Source organism: Gekko japonicus, unplaced genomic scaffold, assembly GCF_001447785.1.
Source record: "Gekko japonicus isolate JY-2015 unplaced genomic scaffold, Gekko_japonicus_V1.1 scaffold1562, whole genome shotgun sequence".
Classification (NCBI taxonomy): Eukaryota; Metazoa; Chordata; class Lepidosauria; order Squamata; family Gekkonidae; genus Gekko; species Gekko japonicus.
In genome coordinates, this window is record NW_015169824.1 from 122,595 (window position 1) to 134,212 (window position 11,618).

At 46.3% G+C, this 11,618-nt stretch overlaps 1 pseudogene; it reads right to left on the reverse strand.

Annotated features, from left to right (window-relative positions):
* Positions 1 to 1,828: 1,828 nt before the first annotated feature.
* The window catches only part of LOC107115507, a 259,349-nt pseudogene continuing 249,559 nt past the window's right edge, over positions 1,829 to 11,618 (reverse strand).

Below are 11,618 nucleotides of genomic sequence, written 5' to 3' on the forward strand. Positions count from 1 at the left end.
GTCAAATCCCAAAACTGCAAGATTTCCCCCCCTTCCAATCACACTCGTGGGTATGTGGAACCCCCCTCCATTACATGTGATAAAGGGCTATGACGAAGTCACCCACGCTTTGTCACAAACTGAATCTGAACGGTTTTATTTGAGAATGGAACATGTCTTAACAAGAACCAACTCAACAACTGTACAGTTCTGGCCACATACAGCACCAAACCTCCAGCAATAGAGTAAACATTTACAACTTCCCCTTCTTTTGGTTCCTTTGATAAGAAGCAAGATTGTCCCCCTGCAGGGACCTAAGGCTGGACGTGGTTGAAACTCTTCCCACACTGGAAGCATTTATGCGACTTTATGCATTTATGCGACTTTCCCTCTGGTGTGGACCTGGTTATGCAAAACCCGGGAATAATTCCAACAGAAGCCTGTTCCACACTCCAAGTATTTTTACAGTTTGCGCCTGTTTGGGTCCTTTGCTGATCCACCTCTCTGTTCCTGCACACCTTCTTGTGCCCTTAACAAATACACATGTTCCCCCACCCAGGAACCTATCAAAGAGACTCAATTTCTTTTAGCTTTGTTTTTAATTGCTTGTTGGGTTTTATTATTTAAGTTGTGAGGTTTCTCTCCAGTGCGTATACATCGATGCAATAGCAAGGGTGAAATTCTAAGCAAAGCTCTTAAGAACATAAGAAACGCCAATGTTGGATCAGGCCAATGGCCCATCCAGTCCAACACTCTGTCACACAGTGGCCAAAAATACTAGGTGCCATCAGGAGGTCCAGCAGTGGGGCCAGGACACTAGAAGCCCGCCCACTGTTGTCCCCCCAAGCACCAAGAATACAGAGCATCACTTGCCGCAGACTGAGTTCCTATCTATACTTTGTGGCTAATAGCCACTGATGGACCTCTACTCCATATGCTTATCTAATTCCCTCTTGAAGCTGTCCATGCTTGTAGCCGCCACTACCTCCTGTGGCAGTGAATTCCATGTGTTAATCACTCTTTGGGTGAAGAAATACTTCCTTTTATCCGTTCTAACCCGACCGCTCAGCAATTTCATTGAGTGCCCACGAGTTCTTGTATTGTGAGAAAGGGGAGAAAAGTACTTCTTTCCCGACCTGCTCTATCCCATGCATTATCTTATAAACCTCGATCATATCACCCCTCAGCCGAAGTTTCTCCAAGCTAAAGAGCCCCAAGTGCTTTAACCTTTCTTCATAGGGAAAGTGTTCCAACCCTTTTATCATTTTAGTTGCCCTTTTCTGCACTTTCCCCAATGCTATAATATCCCTTTTGAGGTGTGGTGACCAGAACTGTACACAATACTCCAAATGAGGTCACACCATTGATTCATACAGGGGCATTATGATACTGGCTGATTTGTTTTCAATTCCCTTCCTGATAATCCCCAGCATAGCGTTGGCCTTTTTTTATTGGTCGCACACTGTCTCGACCATGTGTGCCATAAAATGTAATGCCAGGTACTGGAGATATAAACTTTATGAAGGACACAGGAAACCCAAATAACTATATTATTTCTTACGCAAAATGCAAACAAAAGCAATTGATTCCAAACAGTAAAAGCAACAGATTTACCGGGGAGCCCACAAAAGCCTCAATAAATGTATTCAATCGTGCAAGATGACCTTATATTTTCATATATAAGTTGGTCATGGGCCAGATAACAGCCCTGAACAGGCTGGTTCTGGCCCCCAGGCCTTATGTTTGATACCCCTGAATATGGTTTCTCCCCTCTGTGGATTCATTGATGACCAAGTGAGGTCTCCCTTCCAAGCGAAGCTCTTTCCACACTCAAGCATTTACATGGCTTCTCTCCTATATGGATTCATTGATGAGCAGTAAGTGTGTCACCCCAAGAAAGCTCTTACCATACTCCTAGCATTTATATGGTTTCTCCTCCAGTGTGGATTCTTTAATGAGGAGCAAGTTTTCCACTCAGAGGGACACTCTTGCCACAGTCCAAGCATTTATATGGTTTCTCCCCTCTGTGGATATGTCGATGGGCAATAAGTGTGGCACTCTGAGCAAAGCTCTTTCCACAGTCCAAGCATTTATATGGTTTCTCCCCTGTGTGGATACGTTGATGGGCCGTAAGGCTAGCACTCTGAGCAAAGCTCTTTCCACAGTCCAAGCATTTATATGGTTTCTCGCCTGAGTGAATTCGTCGATGAACAGTAAGGTTGTCACTCCGACGAAAGCTCTTTCCACACTCAAAACAGTTATATGGTTTCTCCCCAGTGTGGATACGTCGATGGGCAGTAAACTTAACACTCCGAGCAAAGCTCTTTCCACAGTCCAAGCATTTATATGGCTTCTCCTCTGTGTAGATTCCCCACCGTTTATCAAAGACCTCAGATTCAGCACCCTGAGACAAAAAGCATTCATTTCCCTTCTTCCATTTTGTTCCAGTGTTTCGTCTCTGCCGTTTGTCTTCCAACAGGAACTGTTGTGGTTCTCCCTTGGACTTATTCTGGGGACCTTCCACCTCTGGAATAGAAAGAGAAAACTATAAAGGGAAGAAGCACATTAACTGCTGTTGATCATGGCAGGGCAGAAATCACTGCAAAAGGAGACAAATCCTCCCACATATTAATCAGCTTTTGATTCTCACTAACCTGTTAGTGTTCTTTGAGGGGGTGAACAAACATGTGGACAAGGGGGATCCAATAGATATTATTTACCTTGACTTCCAGAAAGCTTTTGATAAAGTTCCTCATCAAAGGCTCCTAAGTAAGCTCAAAAATCATGGGATAGAAGGACAAGTCCTTTTATGGATCAAAAACTGGCTAGTTCATAGAAAACAGAGAGTGAGTATAAATGGGCAATTTTCTCAGTGGAGGGTGGTAAGCAGTGGGGTACCACAGGGATCAGTACTTGGTCCACTGCTTTTTAACTTGTTCATTAATGATTTGGAGATGGGAGTAAGCAGTGAAGTGGCTAAATTTGCAGATGATACAAAGTTGTTCAGGGTGGTGAAAACCAGTGAGGATTGTGAGGCACTCCAAAAGGATCTGTCAAGGATGGGCGAGTGGGCGTCAACATGGCAAATGGGGTTCAATGTTGCCAAGTGCAAGGTGATGCACATTGGAGCCAAAAATCCTAAATATAAATACACATTGATGGGGTCTGAACTGGCAGAGACTGAGCAAGAGAGAGATCTTGGAGTTGTAGTGGATAACTCACTGAAAATGTCGAGACAGTGTGTGACTGCAATAAAGAAGGCCAATGCTATGCTGGGGATTATTAGGAAGGGTATTGAAAACAGATCAGCCAATATAATAATGCCCCTATATAAATCAATGGTGAGACCTCATTTGGAATACTGTGTGCAGTTCTGGGCACCACACCTTAAAAAGGATATTATAGCTTTGGAAAAAGTGCAGAAAAGGGCAACTCGAATGATAAAAGGGTTGGAACACTTTCCCTATGAGGAAAGGTTAAAGCGCTTAGGGCTCTTTAGCTTGGAGAAAAGACGACTGAGGGGTGACATGATCGAGGTTTATAAGATTATGCATGGGAAAGAGCAGGTAGAGAAAGAGGTACTTTTCTCCCTTTCTCACAATACAAGAACTCGTGGGCACTCCATGAAACTGCAGAGCGGTCGGGTTAGAACGGATAAAAGGAAGTACTTCTTCACCCAAAGAGTGATTAGCACATGGAATTCACTGCCACAGGAAGTGGTGAGTGCTACAAGCATGGACGGCTTCAAAAGGGAATTAGATAAGCATATGGAGCAGAGGTCCATCAGTGGCTATTAGCCACAAGGTATAGCTAGGGGCTCTGGGGCAAGTGATGCTCTGTCTTCTTGGTGCTTGGGGGGGGGGGTCAACAGTGGGAGGGCTTCTAATGTCCTGGCCCCACTGGTGGACCTCCTGATGGCACTGGTATTTCTGGCCACTGTGTGACACAGAGTGTTGGACTGGATGGGCCTTTGGCCTGATCCAACATTGGCGTCTCTTATGTTCTTATGTTCTTATGTTCTTCCTTGGAGGATAAAGTCCATCAGAGGCCAGGGGACTCCATGTTTGAGAAGGTCTCTCTCGGAAGGCTGGATGCCAGAAAAGCAATCCCAGGGGAGGATTTGGCTCTCCTCCTCTGCTTCTGAACCTTCCAAGGCCTCTATTTGGCCACTCTGGGAAATGGGAGGCCAGACTAGAGGGACCTCTGGCCAATCTCTTCCTGTATTCAAACACTATGCAGAACAGATTTTGCTGGACAGACAGGGTGGAGAAGGGTTTTACACTGTTCAGTAGATATTTTTGAGGCTACTCAATGAATACTTCACACTTTTTTAATGCCCCCCAGCTTCTTTAAATTCTAATGCTGTTTGATGGCATTGTTGATTTTTCTGAGCTGCCTTAAAGAGTTATTTAGGTAAAGTGGAATGTGTGGATATCACTGAATAAAGCTGTATAAACATTTCCCCCCAAAATGAAGTACAATGAAGCCAGCCTTTCTGTCCCCATTTTAACTTCTCTTCCACACTGAGAAAACACTTTCATAGACATTCTCTGTCTGTTTCCTCTTGAGAAATCACTCTGTTCTCCAGGAGGTAGAGTAATGCCACAAGAAGTCCTACCCTATTCCAAGACAAAAGGAAGCCGATACCTGCTGATCTCTTTCTTTCTTCTGGATCTTGGAAAAGCAGATCGCCTGCTTCTTCCACTCTGGACATGGAATCAGGTTTGAGAAAGGGAAGTCTCTCTTTGAGGGAAAGAAACAGAACAGTGACCTCCAAACATTTCAACTCTAAGAAACAGTCAGATTTTAACCTGGGGAGCCCCCCATAGTGCCAAAAAAAAAGGGAATGTCAAATTAATAAATTCCTAAAACTTGTAAGCAATGGGAGGAGCCAGGCTCTTTTTGTAGCAGGAACTCCTTTGCATATTAGGCCACACACCCCTAATGTAGCCAATCCTCCAAGAGGTTACAGAGCTCTTCTTACAGGGGCTACTGTATGTTCTTGGAGGATTGGCTACATTAGGGGTGTGTCGCCTAATATGCAAAAGAGTACCTGCTACAAAAAGCCCTGGGAGGAGGGGGCACTACTGCTTTGATATAGAAGGATCCAGTGGCCCGATGTGAAGAAGAAAGGCACTTCTCCACAGCGAAGGGAAGTCTCAGCCCAGGCAGAGCCACCAGGATACAATATCTTAGCCTCCTTCAAAGGCACACAAGACCCAGCATCCCAGTCTGACACCAACGTGGCTCTGATGAAGCGCTGCCGTCTAAGGGCTCCTCTCCCTTTAAAGAGACACTACAGTCCTACCAGATAGGATAAGGTGGTGATGGATCCCCAAAATGCTGAACGCCGACTAACAACCCCTAATTTTTCTATCATATTCCTCTGTCTATAAAGGTGGTTTTTAATCTCAACCTTCCCTGAAGGAGCTCAAAACAGCCCATAAGGAGGCCCAGTAGAAAAGCCTCCCCTTTTGGCTTTCTTCCCCTTGGACTTCCGTGGCCATTTGTCTGTTCAATCCTCAATGACCCTTTAGAGGAATTTTTTTTTAGTTAACAAACTTCTCCTATTTGCTTACAAATGGACACTTGAGGAGCCCACTATTCTCCCTTGCCTGCGTGTGGACCTGATCCACTTCACTCCCTTTATGACAATCCCTATGAGAAGAGCCCTAATACCATCCTTCTTAGAAGGAGCCATTTCTCCCTTCAGCACCTGTGAATCAAGGGACTGGGGAGCCTTACCCAGAGAGGCCACATTCCGACGATTGTCCTCCATGACTTCCTTGTGAAGGATTCTTTGGTCCGGATCCAGCAGAGCCCACTCCTCCTCAGTGAAATGAACTGACACTTCCTCAATGGTCACAATACCCTGAAAAGAGACAAAAAAGGGAAGCCCTCTTTCCTCACACCAAGGTAGGAAATCTTTTCCTTCTAAATGGACTATGGTTAGAAGTTGGAGCATTTAAACCTTCATGAGGTAAGTTCATTTTCTCTTGAGTGAGCAGGACAGCCGTGAAAGGAAAGAGGAATAATCTCTCAGGCCTAGGGAGAGGTGGGGGGAGGGGGCGTGATCCGCAGGTCCACATTTACCTGCTCCAGCTTCACAGAAGCTGCTTTGATACAAGCAGATGGTAAAGAACACACCACCGGTTTCATTGCACCACCTGTGAAGGAAAAAAGGGTACTTGGAAGACATTCTGTCTTTTCCATTTCTGTTCCTTCAGCAATGGGAGAAATATATCCACTGTATATTGGCTTATGGGTATAATTCAAGATGCCGGTTCAGACACAAGAAATACTTGTTCAAGGAAAGAGTACCATAAATTGTGAAGCTGGAGTGCAGCATCTTTTGCACACAATACTGAGATTTGTAAAAGCAGCCTGTCTACATTCAAGATAACATCTACTGGGAAAGACACCCCTTTCAATCTTACCTGGAAAAGTTGCTCCAGGGTAACGTTCCTGCATGATCCATTCCTGCCCCTGAAACAGAGGTGGGGAGCCCACAAAGGGGAGACTGATTAGAAAAGGAAGAGGAAACGAGGTGTGAAGAGGTTCTTAAAAAGTTGTGGTCATCCACATGTATTTTGAGGGTATATCCTTGGCCGTATCCTGTGCCCCCCTCACCTGCTGGTCCTGGTTCTTCTCCTCTGTCTGGCTGAGGAGGAAGCCTTCTGCCAGGGCCACCGCCTGCGAACTGGTCTCCGGCCCACATTCCCGGACCCAGCTCTCTATCTCCGGGGGCAGGATGGCCAGGAACTGCTCCAGGACCACCAGGTCCAGCATCTCCCTCTTGCTGCGCCTCTCCGGCTTCAGCCACTGGCGGCAAAGACGGTGGAGTCGGCTGCAGACCTCCCGCGGCCCCTCCGCCTCCTGGTAGCCGAACTGCCGGAACAGCTGGCGCTGCACATCTGGAGGGAGGACGTCGACTCCCAAGCTCTTCTGCACGGCTTTTCCCCACAGCTCCCTTCTGCTCCCGGCCCCGTTGGCATCAGGGCCTTTCCTTGATCCCAGAACTGGTGGGTCCAGCTCTCCACTCATCCCCCCCCCCTCCTCTCCAAAGAGTCTCCACCTGGAGAGCAAGGGATCACCTTCCTCCTCTTTCGAGAGTCCAAGCCAAATATTGCAATGGAAATATTATTTCACTACTTATCTGGTTGGTTGGTTGGTTTGTTTTTAAATCTATGCACCACCTGCCAGGCTACTTCCGCTCCCCTTCGGACAACCCCGCCGGGGACTTCGCCAGCTAACTTCAAGGCAACTTTTCAACCAGAAGGAATCGAAGCAGGGAGGGGCTGCGGCGAATCACGTGGCCTCCCTCCTTGGAGGCCCCTCTAGGAAAGGGGAACTTCTTTCCTTTAACCCTTTGAGTGAACCTCCCCCTGCAAGCCTCCCTCCACTCGAGAGCAACCGGAGACCGTGGGAACGGGGAAGAGAGGCTTCCGCCCACTGGTTTGAGGGTTGCCAACCTACAGGCAGAGCCTGGAGATATCCTGGAATTTAACTCGTCGACTTTAGACCACAGAGATCAGCTCCCCTGGATAAAGTGGCTCTTATGAAAGCTAAATTCTATGGCATCAGTCCCTCCCCCACCCCCAGATCTCCAGGAATTTCCCCACGCATATTTGGCAACCATGCCTCTAAGGCGTGATCCCGAACTTTGTACACACCAATTCTATTCCGCAAAATTGCCTTTAGGAGAAGCTTCTGGCTGAGCCTCTTACAGTATTTCCCAGGCATCGTCTGTGCTGCTCGGGGAGACTTTTTTGTTTTGGGGGTGGGGAGAGGAGGTGTTCCTGCCCTCCCCAATATGCCTGGGAGGCCGGTCGGGCTTCCAGGTCTGTGGATCCCCTGTTCTTCCCTGCCCTCAACTTCTTCTTGGCTTGTCATTCTAAGGGTATGACGGAAAGGCTGAGAATGCCCTTTAAGCTACCTACGCCTGCACTGATATAAGGGCTGGACTAGACGACCTCCAAGGTCCCTTCCAAGTCCCTCTTTCCAGCCCTGCCATCGGTTAAAGAACTGCCTTCTTAGGAGCTTGGTCAGTAATACAAGAAGTTTGGCCAACAGAACCGGTTCTCCCCTAAATTTAGGGATTGTTCCAAATGCAAATCTTCCAGCTGTATATCTTTATCAACTTATTGCTCCAAATTTGCGCAGAGCCAGATTTAATGTTCTTCCTTCTGCTCTTCTCTCTGGCAGATTCCAGGGGATCCCCTACTCCAGCAGGTGTTGTCCTTGGAAGAAGGACTGTGTTGAAACTGTCCCCTGTTTCAATCTCCCTTTTATCTGGTGCCCCGCCAGAATCTTCGGTATCCTGTATTAGCTCAATTCTCAGAGATTACTGACAATTTTAAGGTTCTGTTTTTGCTTGATAATCAAGATACGGAAATAACCAAAATAGTAGCAAGGTTTCTTCTTAGTGCTATGGCTATACGTTCTGATAAGTAACCATTAGGTTTTTCTGCTTTCATGCTATCTTTCTGCGCCGTAGCTCCAATTTTACTCTATATGGATTTGTATTTTCCGATCTATATTTAATCTGATCTCCTATTGTATGTGTATACGTATGCCAATAAAGGCTTGTCAAATGTAATACAAGAAGTGGAACCAAACTCATCTCTGCAAGCAGTGTTATTGCTAGGTGTGTCTTTGTCACCATCTCTCAAAAAGGACATCACAGAGCTGGAAAAATGTACAGAGGGGGGCAAATCAAGATGATGGGGGGGGCATTGGAGCACCTTTCCTATAAGGAAAGGCTGAAGAGTCTGGGACCTTTCTGTTTAGAAAAGAGACAACTAAGGGCGGGGGCGTGATAGAGGCTTATGAAATTTGGCATGGGGTGGAGAGTTGACAAAGATAGCTCCCCCCCCCCTCACAAAATACCGATGAAGTTGATGGGCAGTAGGTTCAAGATGAAGAAAAGTTCATCGCTGCCCACAACTTCTTCTTGGCCAGTCATTCTAACAATATGACTGAAAGGATGATATAGCAAACCTGGGGAAGCTAACTACATCTGTATTTGGTCAAAGTCTGGCTCTGAGTATACATTCCAATCCCAAAGAAGGGCAATGCCAAGGAATGTTCAAACTATCGCACAATTGCACTCACATCACACGCTAGCAAGGTCATGCTCAAGATCCTACAAGCTAGGCTTCAACAGTACGTGGATAGAGAACTGCCAGAAGTACAAGCTGGGTTTCGAAGAGGTAGAGGAACTAGAGATCAAATTGCCAACATTCGCTGGATTATGGAGAAAGCAAGAGAGTACCAGAAAAACATCTACTTCTGCTTCATTGACTATGCTAAAGCCTTTGACTGTGTGGATCACAACAAACTATGGCAGGTCCTTAAAGAGATGGGAGTACCAGACCACCTCACATGTCTCTTGAGAAACCTGTATAAGGGCCAAGAAGCAACAGTTAGAACCGGATATGGAACAACTGATTGGTTCAGCATAGGAAAAGGAGTACAACAAGGATGTATATTGTTGAGGCCCACCTGAAAATGCTCCGTAGCTGCCTGCTCCTACAGTGACACACAGGCTGGGCTAGATGACTTCCAAGGTTCCTTGCAGCTCTCTTTCCAACCCTGCCACTGACTAAAGAATTCCCTGCTTAGGATCCTGGTCACTAATACATGAAGGGGAATCAAATTCAGTCCTTGTATGTTTAAAATAGAATCATAGAGTTGGAAGGGACCTCCAGAGTCATCTGGTCTAACCCCCTGTACAACACAGGAAATTCACAAATACCACCCCCCCTACACCCACAGTGATCCCTGTTCCATGACAAAAAACTTCCAGGAACCCTGGCCAAACTGGCCTGGAGAAAAATTGCTGCCTGACCCCAAAGTGACCAGTCTAGGATACAAAATCAAATTACAGATGCCCCAATGGTGGAGCATTATATGCAACCTGGTCATGTTCCAGATGAGCTTAAATTTAGCACCTTTATAAATATATGGCTCAACCCTACAATGCCCAGGATGTTAATCTAGTGTTGTTCCAAAAAGAAATCCAATTCATATTTAATTTTCACACCTATTCCTCTTTTGGACTCTAAGTATGGATTTTTCTCCTTCATAAGAACATAAGAGACGCCAATGTTGGATCAGGCCAATGGCCCATCCAGCCCAACACTGTGTCACACAGTGGCCAGAAATACCAGGTGCCATCAGGAGGTCCACCAGTGGGGCCAGGACATTAGAAGCCCTCCCACTGTTGACCCCCCCCAGGTCCTTCTATTTAGAAGGAGAGGAGGAGACTGGATTTATACCCCGCCCTTCACTCAAAGTCTCAGAGCGGCTTACAAACTCCTTTCCCTTCCCCTCCCCACAACAGACACCCTGGGAGGTAGGCGGGGCTGAGAGAGCTCTGACAAACTTTGTTCTTTCAAGAACAGATCTGACAGAACTACGGCTTGCCCAAGGTCATCCAGCAGCTGCAGGTGGAGTGGGGAATCAAACCCGGTTCTCCCAGATTAGAGTCTGTGCACTTAACCACTACACTCACCTTCTTTCTTTTATAGGGACTACAGGTGGCTCAAAATTGTAATGCCAGACAAATCTGGGCCCAGCCACTAGCCATCGTGAATAAATGGAACCTCCATGTTCTGGGTCAGCATACTGAAAGCCCATTGCTAGTGGCCAATAATTAGGTTTCTGCGCTCCTGCTTATAGGTTTTCTCAGACCATCTGGCAGGCCATCTATCTGATGTAAGTAATGGGTCAAGAGAATTATGGTTTGCCCTCACATATGTGTGTGTGAATTGTCGTCAAGTTGCTTCCGACTTATGGTAACCTTATGAATGAACGTTCTCCAAAACATTGAACGGTGTTAGACTTTCTTTTTGCATCCATTCACGTCAACAACTGAACATCTTTTTGGCTTCAGTCCGGTTGCATCACTAAGAACAGCACTAGTCGTAGTTGTCCTCAGCTCTTCCCCAATAGCTGACTGAGTGCTCTCCGAGCTGGAGGTTCTGTCTTCCAGCACTAGATCTTTGGATTGCCTTATCATAGGGTTTTCAGAGTGGTTCAGAAGTGGTTTACCATGGCCTTCTTCTGCACAGTACTAACCAGGGTTAGCTGGTGACCACTGTGGAATTATCATCACGATAGGAATTGAGCATTCTCAACCATTGTGGCAGAACTAATTTTGGCTCATTCATATTTGGATGTGGAATTACTATTATGACAGGAATTGAGTATTTTCAACCACTGTGGCAGAAGAATTTCCTCCTGCCTTTGAACACTGTGCAGGCTATTTTATCTCCTGACTGGTTGATAATTGGCAGCTTGCTTTGGTTCTATTCTTTAGTGGTGAGCTGCTTTGAGCAGGCCTCTCGAGAGGTGGCATATAAAGGAACCAGTTGGTGACTTCCTAACCTATGGGGAAATCAGAGCATGATCCAGATGGCTAAAAGGGACCTGGGGGTCCTCACCAATGGAAGGAAAAGGCAGACGAGTGACGCTCCAGGAAGGATCACAGAGGGGTATGGGTGGGAGACTGGAATTAGCAGAAAGTGAACAAAACTAAAATGATGGTAAAACTGATCTTTGCAGTGCATATTTGTGGTGGTAACTGAAAACGATTTTTCAGGCTATACACTTTATTTGAAACCATGAGAGATCAC